This window comes from Rhinopithecus bieti, unplaced genomic scaffold, assembly GCF_001698545.2.
Source record: "Rhinopithecus bieti isolate Rb0 unplaced genomic scaffold, ASM169854v2 scaffold_75502, whole genome shotgun sequence".
Lineage (NCBI taxonomy): Eukaryota > Metazoa > Chordata > Mammalia > Primates > Cercopithecidae > Rhinopithecus > Rhinopithecus bieti.
In genome coordinates this window covers 9,243-29,087 of record NW_016827875.1, presented here as the reverse complement: position 1 = coordinate 29,087, position 19,845 = coordinate 9,243, and the positions used below count along the sequence as shown (strand labels likewise).

At 34.3% G+C, this 19,845-nt stretch overlaps 1 long non-coding RNA gene across 1 annotated transcript; it reads left to right on the top strand.

Moving 5' to 3' along the window:
* Positions 1–202: 202 nt before the first annotated feature.
* Positions 203–16,575, top strand: LOC108523515 (uncharacterized). Its single transcript, XR_001883831.1, has 2 exons — positions 203–287; positions 16,346–16,575. It is a non-coding gene; the product is annotated as an uncharacterized LOC108523515 (long non-coding RNA).
* The last annotated feature ends 3,270 nt before the right edge of the window (positions 16,576–19,845 follow it).

The window sequence follows — 19,845 nt, the reverse complement described above, 5'->3', positions numbered from 1 at the left end:
TTGGGCTAGGCAATGCAACAACCTGAGCTTGGCTCAGGTGGTTCTTCTGATGGTGTCTCCTGGAGTCACCAGGTGACACTTGGTGACTTGAGTGAAGTTGCTTCACTCACGTGTCTGGTTGTTTGCACTAGTCATTTCCTGGGCCTCATGAGCTTGGCTATCCTCATATGGTGGCAATTGCATTTTAACAGAGCAGGAGTAGAAGCTCCTAGGCTTCTTACTTTGTTGGCCTGGAACATCTCCAACATCACTTTTACCACATCCTGTTGGCCAAAGCAAGTCATATGGTGAGCATAGAGTCAAGGGGATTGGGAAACAGATTCTACCTCTTAAAGTGAGGAACTGCTAAGACTGTGAGGCTATTTTTAATCTTTCACTGTTGTATTACGTTCTGATATTTGATTTTCTTGTTCATGACATAGAAATATCCCTTGTAAAGTTTCCAGATAACTTATGAAAATTCATAGAGGAATGTTAACACAAATGTTTATTGGAGTACAATAAACAATTATTATTACTATATTTCATTGCATTTCAGTGTAGATAAATATTTTAAAAAATAAAACATAAGATTACAGTTAAAATTGGATATTTTGGTAACTTGCGTATTTGTATAAGCCTCAGGCCTATGTGAAAATTCAACTAACAAAATAACTGTCTATAAAATCAGGGAAGTTGTCAAGTTGTCAGTCTCAGCACTATAAGTCTAATTGTAATAAATTCTGCTGCAGATCTGGCACAAATTTTAGTAGCTGCAGAATGAGAGAACCATCTTTGATAAGAAAAATTACCACCTCTTTAACAAACTCCTTAGTAAACTATTGTGATGTCTTAAGCCTGTCTTTGAAGTTTTATGAAAAACTAAATTACTTTGAATCTTTCAATATTTGGTTATCTTATCTGTATGTGCTTCTTATTAGCACCATAACACCTGTACAGATTGATAGCACATTTTATTACCTTTAATTGGTACAGAAGGAAAATGAGACTTGAAGAAATCAAGGTGGCTTCTGAATAACAGTTTGAAGTTACTTACAGCTTTTCATTTCTACAAAGGACAAGATGTGATCAGTCAATTGAATGTTGTCAGTTTGTTAAAACATCTCATTTAAAGACTGAAATAGCTTTTTTCTCCTTCCTTCACATGCCCATATCTTGTTTGTGCCTCTTTGTGCATTTCTCTGTGTCAAATGCATATCAGTCTTCAAAAAAAAAAAAAAATGATGATTTTCTTTTTGTCTTTTCACCAGTTCAATGTTACCTTCCCTGTAAAGTCTTTCCTGACTGCCCTGGGGAAGTCCTCCCTCCCCTCTGCTTCCACCATGGCTCAGATATACAACTGACAACACAGATTACCTTCCAGTTTAATCTGTTTGCTCGTCTGTCTCTCAAAACAGACTGTGAACCTCTCAAGAGCAGAAATTCAACTTTTATTATCTTCGAATGCCTAGCATCAAGCAAAGGCCCTGGCAAATAATAAATGCTCAATTATAATTAGTAAAAGAAAATAACTTACTATTTAGGCTAGTTTTAGCTTTAAACTGTATCAACATTTCAGTAACCACTAGTTCTTCAGTTAAATGTTGTTATAGGTTATGTCCCCCTCACATTTCTATATTGATGTCCTAATCCCCAGTACTTCAGAATGTGACCTTATTTGGAAGTGGGGTTCTTAAAGAGGTAATCCAGTTAAAGTGAGGTAATTAGAGTGAACCCTTAATTCAGCGTGATTGGTGCCCTAATAAAAAGGGGAAATTTTGAAATAGACATGCATACAAAGAGAACACCATGTAAACATAAAGATAAACACCCACTGAGCATGTAAAGTGTCTGGAACAACTCCTTCTCTCACAGTCCTGAGAAAGAAACAACCCCACTAAACCTATATTTTGGAGTTCCAGAGTCCAGAATTGAAATATGAAAACATTTCTGTTGTTTAAGCAACCCAGTTTGTGGTACTTTGTTATGATAGCCCTAGGAAACTAATACAAATGTTTTGCTCTTTGATTTGTTAATGCAAAAATATGTGGTCACTATAATATAATCAAAGTCACTTATAAAACTGTTTAAGAAATAAAATTAAATCTCATAGTTCACTATTAGTTAATTAACCTTGAAGCCAATGGAAACTGCTACCTTCAAACAATATGTAAAGTGTTGTTTGCAGTTCTTTTTAAAAATTATAATTTATTACTTTTCTTTAATGCTATGAAAAAAAAAAAAAAAAAAACAAACACCAGATTATCTTTCTACTTTAAATAATTAAAACACAAAATACATGAAGCGATGGACATTCGACAATAGGAATAATGGGACAGTAATCCCTGTGAGAAGAAAAAAAACAGAGGCAAGTCCTTCGATGACCCCAGAGTACCACGTAGGGAGCATTTCCAGAAATGATCACTGAAAGGCCAAGTTCAGAGTTCTTTGTTGTCATTTGTTTTGTTTTGCTTTGAATGATTTTTTTATTTTTATTTTTACTTTAAGTTCAAGGGTACAAGTGTACATTTGGTACACAGCTAAACTTTTGTCATGGGGCTTTGGCATACAGATTATTTCATCACCCAGGTATTAAGTCTAGTACCTATTAGTTAATTTTCTTGATCCTCTCCCTCCTCCCACCCTCCACCCTCCAATAGCACCCAGTGTGTGTTGTTCCCCTCTGTGTGTCCGTAAGTTCTTATCATTTAGCTCCACTTTTAAGTGAGAACATGTGGTTTTTGGTTTTCAGTTCCAGTGTTAGTTTGCTGAGGATAATGGCCTCCAGCTCATCCACGTCCCTGCAAAGGACATGATCTCATTCTTTTTTATGGCTGCCTAGTATTCCATGGTGTTTACATACCACATTTTCTTTATCCAGTCTATCTTTGATGGGCATTTAGGTTGATTCCATGTCTTTGCTATTGCAAATAGTGCTGCAACAAATACACATGTGCCTGTGCCTTTATAATAGAATGATTTATATTCCTTTTGGTATATACCCTGTAATGAGATTGCTGGGTCTTTAGGGCTTTAAGGAATTGCTGCACTGTCTTCCACAATGGTTGAACAAATTTACACTCCTATCAACAGTGTGTTTAAGCATTCTTTTTTCTCCATAACATTGCCAGCATCTGTTTTTCTTTTTTACTTTTCAATAATAGTCATTCTGACTGGTGTGAGATGGTATCTCATTGTGGTTTTGATTTGCTTTTCTCTAATGATCGGTGATGCTGAGCTTTTTTCATGATTGCTGGCTGCATATATGTCTTCTTTTGAAAAGAATCTATTCATCTCCTTTGCCCATTTTTAATGGGGTTTTTTCCTTCTTGTAAACTTGTCTAAGCTCCTTACAGATGGTGGATATTAGAGTTTTGTTGGATGCATAGTTTGAAAAAATTTCTTCTATTCCATAGGCTGTTTACTCTGTTGATAGCTTCTTTCACTGTGCAGAAGCTCTTAAGTTTAATTCTATCCAATTTGTCAATTTTTGCTTTGGATGCAATATGCTTTCAGCATCTTGGTCATGACATATTTGCCAGTGTCTGCGTCCTGAATGGTATTGCCTAGGTTGTCTTCAGCATGGTGTTTATATTTTGGGGTTTTACATTTAAGTCTTTAGTCTATCTTGAGTTAATTTTTGTATATGGTTTAAAGAAGGGGTCCAGTGTTAATCTTCTGCATATGACTACTAAGTAATCCCAGCACCATTTATTAAATAGGAAATCCCTTTCCCGTTGCTTGTTCTTGTCAGGTTGGCTGAAAAATCAGATAGTTGTAGCTGTGTGGTCTTATTTCTGGGTTCTCTATTCTGTTTCATTGGTCTATATGTCTGTTTTTGTACCAGTACCATAATGTCTGGGTTTCTGCAGCCTTGTAACATGGATAACAAGTTGGACAGTGTGATATCTCCAGCTTTAATCTTTTGGCTTAGGATTGCCTTGGCAATTCAGGCTCTTTTTTGGTTCCACATAAAGTTTAAAATAGTTATTTTTCCTTCTGTGAAGAATGCCAATGGTAGTTCCATAGCAATAACATTGAATCTATAAATTGCTTTGGGCAGTATGAACATTTTAATGTTACTGATTATTCCTATACATGGCCATAGAATGTTCGTCCATTTGTCTGTGTCATCTTTGATTTGTCTGAGCCATGTTTAGTAGTTATCCATGTAGAAATTTTTCACCTGCCTAGTTAGCTGTATTCCCAGGTATTTTATTCTTTTTGTGGCCATTGTGAATGGAAGTTTGTTCCTGATTTGGTTCTCAGCTTGACTGATGTTGTTGTATGGGAATGCTAGTGATTTTTGCACATTGATTTTGTACTGAGACTTTGCAGAAGTTGTTTATCCACTTAAGGAGCTATTGGACTGCGACTATATCATTATCTAGATATAGGATCATGTTGCCAGTTTGCATTTCTTGACAGGAACTTGGTTGTAATCTGAACTCTGTTTTTCTGCAGCATATTAAGCTGCATGTGTAGGTCAGGTTTGACAGACTTTATTAAGACCTTAAATGGGATTATGCAAATACAAAAGCCAACAGCAAATACGTCCTGAGGAAATGCATCTTAATTCCCTACTTTGTACAAACATGTTCTTTGCAAACATGCCTAGACATTCTCATGACTCCATTCTACCAGTCACCATTAACCACAACCAACATCGATCCATTCACAATTATGCAGTTTCACCCCCAGAAAATAATACATTCACTTCCCTATTTAACAAGTTCATCTTAGCGTGCCCCTAAAGCCCCAGTTAAAACAAAACTTGAAAAACAAGCTGTTTCCTTGCTGGCTTGTGAGTGACAACATGAGACTCAATAAACTGTACCTTTTATTCTTTAACCAGGATAGTGCAAGGAGAGTAATAAAAAAGTTCTCAGGGTTGCAGAGAGCACATAGAAGTGGGATGTAGTATTAATTCCACCATCCAGACCAGGATCAAGATCAAGGACAGACATGGGTACTCAGAACTCCTCCAGCACTCCTCCTGCTGGCTGTTATTGTCCTGGATACATTTGCTAAGCCAACTGTGGCTTTTATCTTTTCCTTTTAGGCACTAGAAAATCTCAGAAAAGATTCCAGATGTAATGAGATTGTATTTGACATTAAGGAAAATGTAGAAACTGTGAAACTGAAACTTAAGCTGACATATACAGTATTTAGACTGTGGAGCATCAAAGAATTTCTTGTTGAGTCAAATAGAAACATGTGTTTAACTTCCTAGAAATATCTGACTGTAAGAGTCTGTGCTTTTCTTATTATAGATGATAGCAGGAACATTACCGAAAATTGGTTTACAGTATTCATTTCAATGATAGTAAGCAGAGAGAAAATGCTACTTTCAATTAATAAAATTCACGTATAATCTTTATGTTTACAACTTTTGGTAGAAAGGATCAAGTTGATTTTGCCCTTGAAAAGTTATCTTACTGACCATACATACTTGTAATAGATGCTCAATAATTGTTTGTTGATCAGGATAATAGCATATAATTAGGTTTGTGTAACTGTCTTCATAAATATTTCTATCAGTACTGAATTTGTGAATACAGTTGTGTGTCCTGCTGTATTGATTTCTACTTTCAAGTAAAGAAGTAAGCATCATGGCTATGTTTGTTCTCAATAAGGATTTTTCTAATTTTTTCTTACACAATTGATTCCTCTGAGAATCAAGAGTTGTGATGGCAGTGTATTCAGACACATTCTGACTTTATTCCTCATCAATTCATTAAAAATGTTCAGTTGACATGTGAGGGTCCTTTCTGCAGAAGAAAAGAAGTCGTGTAAGTAGTGAAGATGTGGTGGAGTATGGAAGCCTCTAGGATAGCAGTTTTCAAAGCTGGCATTTCCTTACAAAGTATGCTAGGTTGGAAGTATGGGAGACCTAACCTCTAGGCGTTATTCCCACACAATGTGGGAAGATAACTGCTCAGTCTTTATGCTTCCATTCCTGATAACATTATGTACTTTCCCCAATAAAAAGGGCTCTCAAATTTGAACACAGGGTATGAATTCATCTGAGTGGAGTTAACCTTATAGTCAGTGAAGATGTACCATAATCAAAGATACACATGCCTCAGTAAGGATACATGGATAATTAGTTGATCATTGGGAAATCTATTACAAACTTAGTTATATGATAAACTCCATATGGCCACATGGCCATGGAGACAACTGAGGCATAAGCCTACAAATAAACAGCTTAGAGACTGTGGAAAACAATTCTGCATTTTATTAAAATTTTTTTACTGTAAACTATGTTATATAGATTACTTCAGCTGTTCATTGCTAGGTAATGAATTACCACAATTTAGTGGCTTAAAATTAACCGACTTTTTGATTTTCACAGTTTTGTAGCTTAGCAATCTAGGTGGCTTGACCAGGTTCTCTGCTCGGGGTTTCATAAAGTCAAAATCAAGGTGTCAGCTAAAGTCCCATTTGAAGACACTAGGGATGAATCCACTGCCAATCCAGGTTGTTGGTAGAATTCAGTTCTTTGAAGTATAGGACTGAGCTCTTCATATTCTTCCTGACTGTTGGCTTGGGATCATTCACAATGCCTACAGGCTGCTCTCCAGTTCTTTCATATAAGCAACGAACAATCTGCCTTGCATTGAGTTGGTTTCACCCCTCAAATCTCTCTTACTTCTTCTGCTACCTGTCAGAGAAAACTCTCCACTTTTAGGGCTCAAGACATTGCATTAGGCTCACTTGAATCAACCAGTTTGTATTAATTTAATAAACTCATAGTAACCTTAATTACATGTGCAAAAATACCTTTTGCCATGTGAGATAACATAACTATGGGTGTAATATCTTATTATATTCACATTCCTAGGGATGTGCAGTATGTGTTTTCTGGTCAGCACTTTTAGTATCTTATTTTCAAAAATAATCTTACTTTTACAGGGTTTACAAAAATATTCTTCTATATTATCTTCTAGAATTGTTGCATTTTTTTTCTTTGTGTTAAGACCTGAATCCATATGGAATTTATTTTGTATATGATGTGAGAAACATATCCAATTTTATTTTTCCATATGATTCATCAATTATTTCAGCACCATTTAATAAAACATCATTTCCTCACTGATACACAATACTATTTCTGCCATACATTGAGCTCTCCTGAAAGCAGAGGGATGATTCTAACCCCTCCTCTCTTTCCCATTCATCAGTTTGTCTACAACTGTACACAGTCTTCATTATTAATATTTTATAATTTTTAACACCTGGGATGAGAAATTCCTCTATCTTTTCAAGAGTGGCTTGTCTCTTTTGGACTTTATTGAGGCCTTCTTTAATGTCTTTAAAGTTTCATAATTTTCTTCATAAAGGTTTCCCATACTTTTTATTATAACAAACATATTTCTTGCCACTTTATATTGTTTGATGCTATTGTAAAGGGTATCTTTATAAAATGTAACATTCCAGTTGTTACTGTTTAGACACACAATTTTATATTGGTTTTGTAACCACCAACCTTTTACTTGAGTAGTCATAGCATCTGGGAAAAATGGCAGTTTAGTTTCCTCTTTTGGCAACTTTATGCCTTTTGTTTATCTTTCTAGCTTTGCTGAGATATCTGCAATGATAGTAGGTATACTGTCTTGTTTCAGCACTCAAAGGGATTACTTTCAAGTTTTCACTATTGTGTATGATGTTTTAGGCTATCCTTTTATTGGTAATTTGCTAAGGATTCGTTATTATATTATTTCTATTGATTTTTATCATGGAATATTGCTATGTTATTTTCTTAAACTCTGGAATGCATACCTCTCGCTCAGGGTGTGGTAAGATGATCCAGCACTAGAGGTGCTGGTGGAACTTTGTGGTTTTGTGAACTGCAGTTGAAAACTACAAAATTAATATAAATAAAAAAATTGATCCTCTCCCTGCCCAATGATGAATGAGCATTTACGAAGCTGAAAGCATTAACAGAAATATAACAATAAAGAATATATGACAAGAGACTGACCATTGTCAGCCTGGAAGACATTACATTGTATAGATTTTCCAGAGTCTTAGCGGTATACTTATGTACTATGTACATAAGTCAAATAATGTATGCTGACTGGTTGATATCTCAAAAGATTTAAAGAAGATGTCATTATTTAGTTGGTAAAAAATTTAGCAATGCATACTGAAATGATTAAAAGTTGTTCTCTAATAATATGATAAATTTAGTTTGAGAAATCTGAGTGTTCATTCTAAGCATATTCATTTTATCTTTCAAAATTCTAATGAATAAATTTAAAGCATTGTTAAAATAATCATAGTTATTATTTAGCCAGAACATTCTTTTCTTTTCAGAGCCACACCGAAAGATGGGAAAATAATTTGTTTGGATCCTGAGGCTGAATGGGTGATGACTATTATCCAAGAGATTATGGACAGGTGTAATTAATGCCAAGGATTCTCATATTCACTTTCTTTTTTCTTTTAATTAAATATAGATTTAAAATATATACAAACTTTGCTTTAGATTAAAATAAAATAATAAGATTAGAATATGTCTATTCCAGAGAATGAAAAGATTAGTCCCCAGACCCCGGGAACTTCATAGAAATGCAAATTCTCAGGTTTTACTTCAGACCTACTCAATCAGAGTTTCTGTGGGTGGGCCTAAAAGTTTGCTTTTTAAAACACCCTCATGGTGAGTCCAATGCACTCCCTAATTTTAGAACTATTACCAGTTAACACCTTCCATTTAATATTGTATCCAAGTTGACTTGTGTTTAAAATAACCCCATGGAACACAAAAGTTACATAAAATTGCTATAATCTGTTTTATACAGACCAGCTAAGTGGGCAATAGACCTATTTGATGAAAGAAGTTTCAAGGGACAAAATTGCCCCTCTTTGAAAAAAGGTATTTCTGACACCGCACTTTTAGAAATTAAGCTTCAGGTAGAATCTGCAAATCAGTGTATGGAGAAGGGATAATTAGGATAGGCAGGTAATAATACGAGTGTGTTTGGATTAACTTCTAAAAGTAAGAAACTTGAATATTTTCTGAATTTTTGAGCCATAGAAGTGTGTCCACTCATAACAAAAAACAAACAAACATATTCTGTATTTTTTTTTTTTTGATTAAAAAACACAAAGAAAAGCAAATTAAGGGTATTTGGAGCTTATAATTCACCTGAGGGTCACCTTGGTGGTAAAGAGGTGTAATGTGCTGGGAAGAGTTTGGGTTTTGAATCCTATAGCTGTGGCTTAGCATTCCAGATCTACCAATTATAAGTTACATCATTCTGGAGAATTCCCTTAACACTGGGGATTTACATGCTTTCATTTGTTTTTATTTTGTTCTGTTGTGAGAGAAGTAGAGATAACACATGTAGAGTGTTTAATTATGGCTACTAATTTTTGACTTACTAAATGAATAGGTTTTTTTCTTTATTCTTATTTCTTTATTTCTTTATTCTTTGTTGCTGTTGTTTTTTTCAGATGCCTTTCTTGGAAACACACCGCACGCGGCTAATCCTGTGTGTCTGTGTAGTTACATGTCACTCTGCTTGTATTGTAGGTCTCCTAACTGATGTCCACACAAGGAACATCACATCTTATGGGTAACAAGAGACCATGGTGTCATCATGAGCATGGACATCTTCCAGAGTTTTCGTTGAAGGGGGCACTACTTTTATGAAAATACAGAACTAGAATGAACTGTTTTCCTTACTCTTTCTGAGGACTAAAACATTGTTTCCAGGCAGGTGTTTGGCTCTTTGTTAGAGGAATAATGATAGACAATTTGATGAAATTTCCATATAGGAAAGAAAATCCCCAAACCTCATATAGTAGGTGAGGGATTTCCCTATAGGCTCAATATATTTTACTAGATTTCATCTCCTCAATTCTGTCCCCTATCACTCTTTAGTCCCTTTAACTTCCTAGTGGACAACAGCAGTTGACCTGCTGTTTCTTTTTTCTCTACTCAATTTTTAAAATATCATCCTTAATGACACCAGTGTGCTTTTTTGTTAACTAATACACACTCTGATCTCTTGATGGTTCAACCTTTTGTGTTCCAAAGGCCTTAACCTCCACCCCATTGTAGGCATCCACGGACTTGGATTTCACTATCAATTTGGGTTGCTTTATCTGCTCTATCTCCAGTGTCCAAAACTAAAACACCTTTTTAAAGAAGAATATTTCATTCATTATAACATCTCAGATAAAAATACATTTAGGAAGCTTATGAGACATAATGCAGTTATATAATAGAATTGTCTTAAATTTTAAGAATTGACTTTCAAATAAAACAAACCTAATAGATAAAATTAGTCAAGAGAGGGAATGACCCAACCTAGGGAACTGTAAAGCCATATGTGAGAGGAGGAAGGTGGGAAAAGTAAAGACCATCTGGACCCAGGGAAGATCACAAGGATGCTAGCTCAGAAGGATGAGGTGGTGAACCTAGACCTAAGCAAAGTTCTAATTATTTAGCTTCTTTCTGGTAGAATTTCTGCATATGTAATACCATAGAATATTAAGTGAATAAACATCTCTTTTTAACCACTTCTGAAGAATGTGTTATCAGACAGGTGGTATTCTGTCATGGAGTCAATGCTTCATAAAGGGAATATTTATATGCACCGGAACCCTTAGGGCTTTCTCTTATCTTGTCTTGTGTCCTTGCTTCTCTCTGCTGGCTGAGGTTTCTTTCTTTCTTTCTCTCTCATTCTCTCTGCTTCCCTGGTCTCCATGGAAACTCATCTGCAAAAATGAACTTGCTTTCTTTACGGTTCACTTTCCATTTCCTGGGAGAGAAGATCTTATTGGCCATATTAATTCAAGTGTACATACAGGTTCAATCAACTGTGGCCAGGAGACCATGGCTACATGGTACAAACAAAGCTATTTGGGGTACATCACTATAGAATGAAGAAATAGTTCCCAGAGAAGTAAAAGTTTTTTTATTAATTGAGCAAGTACCTCCAAAGCATGCAATCCCTGCATATGTGTATCTGAACATGGGAGAGAGAAAACAAAAAAAAAAAAAAAAAAAAAAAAAAAAAAAAAAAAAAGAAAACACATCTCCTCAGAAGAAACAAACTATTGGTCTTTAGAGTGGTGATCTGTACATACTGAAAGAGAACTAGACAAAAAGTCCAGATGTTTGGGCTCTATGATTCTGAGCAAGCATCTGAGCTTCTTTATACTCAGTTATAAATGTGAAAACATGGCAAAATGAAACAAAAACATCTCCTCCTTGACAAAACTGTCAAGAGGAGATAATAAAATTGAAAATGCCTTGAACATAAACATGAAAAATCAGTGTGTTGTTCTTCTTTTAAAACTATGAGATCACTTCTTAATTAGTATTTAGAAAAGCAAGTTTTATGGTACCTGTTCACATTGCACTATCCATAACTACATATGCACCAAGCCACTAAATTATTTGAAGCAGGTGTCAAGTTTTACTGCTATGGATCATAGCAAAAATGATAATAGTTCTTAAGCTATATACTAACAAGTACCTTTGAGATTGAGCTCTGTGAAAAAACAAACAAACAAAGAAACTTCTCCGGTCAACAAGTCCAAGACTAAGTACTTTAGCATGTAAAATTCCAAATTTCCAAGGAAAGGGATCTAGTTAGCACAGATTGAGTCATGCACCCACTCATGGTCTACCCCTCTGTGGGCAGGAAATTAGAAACACACCATAGAGACATGGCTGCCAGAAGTCCTCCCAGGGTGAGGCAGGTTATTCCCAGACTAACAAATATAAACCTCAGTGGGACCTCCCTACCCCTCAGAGAGCATCCTGAGGGAAGGGTAAATCTGAGGGAAGAGTAAATAATTGTGGGTACTTTTAGTTTCAGAGGATTTTTTTTCAGGGGTACAGGGGGAGTGATAAAATAACCTGAAAACCCCTGAACTACAAGTCAACTAAAATGCTGGCTATGGAAACAATTCTTTTAAATGAATAGCTTAGCTCTCTAGAAAGTAGTAAAAACCCCCAGGACCTCACAAAAGAGGAATCAGAAAATAGGACAAGAAATTTCACAGGTTAGTGCCATGGATTGTGTAGAGTAAGAAGGTGGTTGCTCCATCAGTAACCTAGATGTTGACATTTTTATCTCACATTAGAACAGAAGACATGGCTGTGGATCCTTGTAAGACAGAGAGTGGTAACAAAGGTCTTTGTATAAAATCAGAATCCTCGATAGAAATAAATCTACCAAAAACACTGATTTACAATAAGTAGGCATGTTTGCCTTAACATGAACAACAGGTTGAATAAAAAACGATTTCTTGAGAAATAGTTTGGGATTCGGTTATAACACCTGTTTCAGCTTGGAACCCCTTGGTACCATAGAAGGAGGCCCAGATCAATACCTGGCAAAAATGAAACTAAAACTGCACTAATCTGACATATTTTCAATAGGCACCACACAGAAGTCTGAAAGATAAAGCCACACTGAAGATGCGTTAATAGTCCAAATTCATAAAACTCTGGAGAAACCATCCACCCTAAACAGGGGTTAAAACTTGGAATAAACAGCACTCCTAAATTGAAAGTGTTAAAATCAACAAAGGAAACCATTATAGAGATATTTCAAATTGTTAGACATCAAAGAAGGACTTGAAATATAAGAATAAAATAGGATACTAGGAAATCAAACAGATTTTGGAAGCGTATGGGAGAAATCTCAAACAGATAATAGAAAAAAAAAAGAATAGCAAATTTGAAAAAAACAGAGGAGCTTCTAGAAATAGGAACACAGTGATACAATGTGAAATTTCATAGGGTGGCTTAAGCAGTATATTTGATTCATCTAAAGAGAAAATTATTTTGGAAGATCTGAGGAAATTACTATGCAGCAGAGATAAAAATATAGAATATATTATACAATAGGAGGTTAAGAAACTTGAAAAATGGTATGAGAATATCTAACTTATTTCTGAGAGAAATTCCAGACCACAGGGAGAGGGAGAATAGGTAAAAAGTAATATTTGAAAGGATAATGATTGGGAATTTTGTAGGATAGATGAAACCCCCGTGTTCAAGAAGCCAAATAGACTTTAAGCAGAGCAGAAAAATAAAACGTTCATGGTCAGCTGCAATGTACTGAAAGTACAAGATCCAAAAGATAAAGACCTGAGAATGAATAAGCATGTTCTAGAAGGAGAATTAAAGAAAAGATCAAACTTGAGTCAAGTCTCTGGAAATAATGTAGTTTCTCTAAAATGGAATTGTTTTGGACGAATTAGTTGTAAAACAATATGAAATTGCTGTGGTTTTTTAATGCAACTCCGCAATGAAGCATAAAGGACACTAAGTTTGGCTTATGTTAGTTATGACTAAATGTCATATGGTTTCTAAGAGATGCAATGAACTACTAGTAAAAACATCAGGATTAATGATGTGTTTATTTATCAACTAATTTTCTTAGTAATTTTTTGCTTCTGTTTGTGGTTCGAATCTTATGTATCTAATGATTCATACATTTTACATTTTTTCTTTGATTTCTATTTTCTTCAGGATCAAAGTGTTTTCCCAAAATGTAACCTGCTGGACACATTGAGAAAAGTGGATAATTTTTATTGCTCTCCACCCATCCATCTTAATGTGATAATGTGGAGAAGTGCTAAAAATTAAAAGTTAAAACAGATTTTGGAGAAGACAGACCCTATATCTAGCATTTACAAGTTATGTGTTTTCAGGCAAATGGCAGTTCTGAATCTGTTTTCTCCTATAAAATGTTAACATTAATATCACTTTATTTGAAGTTTGTTGAGAATATTAAAAAAGCAAATGTGTTCTACAGATTTATGCCTTATGAGTCATAGCAAATAATTTATAGTGTTCCTGAAAATATTGTTCAGTTTCTTGGCTTAAAGCTTTTGTTCATACTGTGCCCTCTGTGCAGATCAATTCCCTTTACTCTGCCTCCTTGCCCTTCACATGATCTAACATTTAAAGGATCTAAGATCTGAAGAGGGACTTTAGTTTGCGTGTCATCAACGACAGCTTCCCACACCCCTTAAGTTAGGGTTATCTGTTCCTCTTCATCTACATAAGCTGCCAAACTTTCAATTGTTTCACATTTAACTTGATTTCATTGAGGAAGCTTTTGAGTCAAATCAAATGTAAATGACTTGCCAAAGATTATAAAACTAGTAAGTGACAGAGCCAAGGCATGAAGCCAGGAATCCTCATTTTATCTTAAATTACCTCTGCTGCTTATGCTTCAGTTAGCAGGGTTAGCCCCACCCTGGTTAATCCCAAGCTCTGTGCGGTGCTGAAACATAAAATTTTTAGAAAGAGACCCTCTGTGTATTTCTCGGTGAGGTGCATTTATTCCCCATGACACAGTAATTAATTCATCAGGCCTTCTAAGACACCCTGACTGCTGCTCCTTGCCAGCTCTGCTATCCTTTCACTGGATTATCAGGTGCTGTAATCTTGACCTGGACAGATGCATCTTCTGAATTTTCTTTTTAGTGCCAACAGAAATACGTTATTTAAATATAGCCAAATCTCCTTCTACAACTCACCATTTTCAATGGAAATTTTTCTCCTTTCCTGAACCTAATTTATTGTCTGTCACTGCTAAAAAGAATTGTCCTCCCACCTCTCACCATGACCACCACTACCACCATCACCAACCTCTACTGAAACACACATTTACTCACAACTATGCCCAACTCTATAGGCCAGGGAGTCCAAGGAAGAAAAGATGACAAAGTAAGAAAGACTATTAGTCAGATCCTTGTTGTCATGTATTTGTAAGAAATATTCATATATCAAGAAAATAAGCATTTTCTGCTCAATAGATTGTAAATATTCATTGTGTTCTTTCCACTTGTATTTTTATTTCATTTCAGTTTTCCTCATAAAAAATATTATTAGTGTAGTTAATTTATTAATTTTTTTCTTTATGGCATCTGGAGTTTGTGTTTTGCTTTCATAACACTTCCCTCTTTCAAACCTCATTTCTTTTTCTTTTCAAATTTAGATATTTGATCCATCTGGAATTTATTTTGGGATAAGGAGAGATACAAGATTTAGCTTGCATCTATCCTCAGATGGTTAACCATATGTTTCAACTTCATTTATTTGCTTATCCCTTTCCCTCAATGGTTTTAAATACCTCCTCTAGTGTGTGTTTAATGTCATTTGAATTTGGTTCCGAACTCTCTATTCTATTCTACTAATATCTCTGCTTCTTTGTCAGCCACCATCAGAATTTAAAGATTACTGGCCCTTAAGAATATACAATGGATTCTGGGGACTCAGGGGAAAAGAGAGAGAGAGGGGTAACATAAAAGACTACACACTGGGTACAGGGCACATTGCTTAGGTGATGGATGCACCAAAATCTCAAAAATCATCACTAAAGAAACTTATCCATATAATCAAACACCACCCATTCGCCCAAATCCTATTGAAATAGAATAATAATAATAATAATAATAATAATTAAAGAATGTCTGTGCCTTTATGTGCATTAGTATCTGTGTTGCTAATCCTTCTTTTGTACCTCTTCATTTTCAAAGATTTTAGGGCTCTTCCCTAATATTTGTTTTGTCATGTAAACCTTAGAATCAACTTGCCTAATTCCAAAGAAAATGAACCTATTGGTATTTCACTGGAATTCTCTATTTGTGGATTAATCTAGAAAAAAAATGATATCTTTACAAATATTGTCTACTTAAGAATCAAACACATCTTTTGCTTAATTCAAGGATGTGTATGTGTACCTGTGTGTGGACACATATGCACCTTAAAGGTATTTTACACTTTTCCTCATTAAATCTTGTTCATTTCCTGTTTAGTTTATTCCTAGACAATTTTTGTTACAACTGTGTTTGCTCTGATTAAAAATGAGACTTTTTATTCCATTATGTTTTAAACATGCTGTTGCTTTTTTATAGGAAAGCTCTTGATGTCTGCATATTAACTCCATAACAATCAAGAGGCTGAACTTTTCAATTGCATCACGTTAAGTTAAACTTGATTAATTGAGTTTCTGTTTGTGTAATCATGGCATCTGCAACTCATAACAATTTTTTTGCTCTTATGTTTTTATATCTTTTTTGTTTCCTTCTTTCTCTGATTAAATTGGTAGTACTTAGGACAAGGTCTTAATATAAATGGCTGTAAGCATTCTTAAACTTATCCATCCCTTTAATGAGACTAAATGTTCTGCTATTAGGCCTGATACTGGCTTGGGCTGAAGGTAATATTTTCAAAATAAGATCAAAACTTATGTGAAAGGAAAAATACTTCTCTACCTCTGAGTAGGGTGCACCCTTGCCTCTATTGTACTCAGAGGAGTTACTTTGTTTAGTAAGAACAAATCAGGCATGTTCAACACACCTCTGTTTTCCTCCCTTTTAGGATCAAGATGCTGGGAGAATGAATTCTTCTCTTTGCCAAAACTCTTACCTGGGTGTCCTTCCAGCTTTCCTACTTGATGTGGACCAGAACCTTCTTGTTCAGCACTACTAAACCTTTGTTGGATATCATTGTCTAGTTCTGATGTTAAATTCACAAGTCTATTTGGCTTTCTCACCTAGCCATATCTTCTGTGGTGTTTCTTAAAAGCAATAAACATCCATTGGTGCAGATATGCTCTTCCTTTGTTTTTCTCTTATTTTTTTCAGGATAATAGAGTATGTGTCCAATCACACTTTAGCAGGAATTGTGAAATTTCTAATGAAAGTTGTATCTTATCAAATACTTTTGCAACATTGACTAGAGACAATTTAATTCTCTCTCTTTTTTGTTTTGATACTCTTTTCACAAATAGGCACCAATTTGGGGCTTAATAAATCATTTTTGCATTAAATTATTAAATATTTAAATGTTTATGAGTAAATGGAATTATAAAAAGCAATAGTAGTGTTTACTATTCTTACTGTATATTGTCAGATATGATTGTTAAAAGTAAGTCCTTTTTAAATCATGTCAATTAAAGCTATCAGTGAGGAACATCAGTGGGGTGTGGTTCCTTTTAGGTTTTAGCTATTAAAAATATTTTCCATTACCACCAAATATAGAATCAGAAAATGTCTTGTGAAAGCAATCAACATATCATAGATCTCTATAGAAAACATAAGTTATAAGTTTTCAGGGTGTATAACATCATGGAGCGTGAAGATGTTAGCAACTAAATGCATATGAATATATAATTTTAAATATTGATATTTGATGAAAGAGTAGATTCAGATTAATACCCTAATGTTTTTGTGTACTAAACATAACCTTATGGATTTATATTCCAAAGACTAACATAAAAATTAAATATGCATTTAAAATGATTTTTAATGCAGCAGCATAAGGAGATGACCTGAAAGTGGGAGCAAGAAGACATAGCTTTAAAGAGTTATACAAATGTGACAATTCTGAAAATAAGTTGAGATGTTTAAAAGTATAGATACTAGAGATGGATAAATCTATATATGAACATCAGCTTTAGAACATATTGGCTGTATGACTTTGGAAATACTACTTAACCTCTGTGAGCCTCAATTTCCTTGTCTGTAAAAGGAAAAGAAAGATAGAAAGCACTCTACCACCATCAAGTTTGCTGTAAGAGATGCATGTAAAGTGCTAACACAGAAATCTGGAATATAACACATTTTCAGTAAGTGACAATAATTATTTTTTTCAATAAATGATAATAATTAATGCAATTATTATTTAAACATTATATTATAGTTAATTATCATTATTTTACTCCTTTCAGTTAAGATCTACATAACACTTATTTTTTTCTATGTATCTAAGGTACAATACTTCCTAAACAAGTTTCAAAAGTGTGTTTTCTGTAATAATTATTGCCCTTAAACCTAAATATTGACACCTTATAATTGTTTGGAAAGTTTGTGCTGGAAAGTAGAGTTTTCCTTTCCCAGGAGATCCACATTAAACCTGATAATTGAATTGCAACTCAGTTTTTCAAAAGATTTTCTCATAGTCATCTTTTCAGCATTTTAAAATTTATCTGAGATTCTCTTTCCTTAAAATTTTCTCAGAAGGAATTTATTGAAATAAAACAAATGGATGCTGACTCTCACCATTCATCTTTCTCCAAAATGTATACTCTAAATTAGGATTGCTAGAAAACAGTCTTCTTAACATATAATCCATATATGAGTGGATCATATATGTCATATCTAAGGACAATGAACCTATGTTTAAAATATTTTTTCAATATGGAAATGCTTTAAAGAAGTTCACCTTTCCTCCCAGTTTTATTGAGAAATAATTACCGAAATTTGTATATATTTGAGGCGTAAAATGTGACAATTTTATACACCACAATTAACTTACCACAATTAAGTTAATCAACATGTTCATCCCTACCCAGTTACCTTTTGTGTGTGTATGTGTTTGTGTGTGTGATTTCATGTAAGCAATACAGTACTATTAACTATAGTCACTGTTCCATACAATTTATTCCCAGAACCCATTCATCTTATAACTGAAATTTTGTATCCTTTGACCAACATCTCCCCATTCCCCACCCTTCACCCCTTTCTCCTGGCAGCCATTAATCCACACTTTCCTTCCATAAGTTTGACTTTTAGATTCCACATAAAAGAGAGATTACACCGTAATTGTCTTTCTATGTCTGACGTTTCACTCAGCGTAATGTCTTCCAGGTTCATTGATGTTGTTGCAAGTGGCAGGAATTCCTTTTTATATGGCTGAATAAAATACCTGTGTGTGTGTGTGTGTGTGTGTGTGTGTGTGTGTGTGTGTGTACATGTGCATGTATGAGATCTACATATATGTTTTTTATATATATAATATTTTTAGAATTATTCATCAGTCAACAGACATTTAAGTTGTTTCTACATCTTGGCTATTGTGACTAATGTTACAATAAACATGGGAGTGCAGATATCTCTTCAAGATACTGATTTCATTTCCTTTGGATATGTGCCCCGAGGTAGAATTGTTCGATTATATGGCAGCTCTATTTTTATTTTTTTATAAACCTCCATGCTGATTTTCATAATAGCTATACAAATTTACATTCCCACTAACTGTGTACAAGGTTTCTTTTTGTTTCACATCCTCATCAACACTTGTTACCTTTTGCCATTTTGGTAATAGCTATTCTAACAATAGCTTATTATTAAGGCAATATATCTTTGTAGTTTTGATTTATATTTCTCTGAAGATTGGTGATATTGAATGCCTTTTCATATATTTGTTGGCAATTTGTATGTCTGCCTTGGAAAAATGTTTATTCACGTCCTTTTTCTCATTTTTAAATTGGGTTACTCAGGGTTTTTTGTTATGGAGTTGTATGAGTTCCTTATATATCTTCAGTATTAACTCCTTATCAGATATGTGGTTTGCAAACATTTTCTTCCATTCTGCAGGTTTAACTTTCATTTTGGTGACTGTTTCCCTTACTGGACTGAAATGTTTTAATTTAATGTGCTCCCATTGTTTATTTTGCTTTTGTTGTCTATGCTTTTGAGGTTACATAAAAAAAATTATTGCCCAAACCAATGTCAAGGAGTTTTTTCTCTATGTTTTCTCTTAAGTGTTTCATGATTTCAGGTCTTATATGTAAGTCTTTAATCTTTTTTGTGTTAGTTCTGTGTATGGCAAAAGGATCCAATTTTATTCTTTTGCATGTGGATATCCATTTTTACAACATCATTTATTGAATAGATATTTCTTTCTTCACTCTTTTTTTATTCCTTTTTATTTTTATTTCTCTGACTGGATAATTTCAAATGACCTGTCCTCAATTCATTTATTTGTTCTTCTGTATGATCAAGTCAGCTGTTGAAGCTTTCTACTGTCATTTTCAGTTTGTCCTTATATTCTTCAGTTTCGGAATTCTATTTGGTTCTTTTTTATGGTTTCTATTT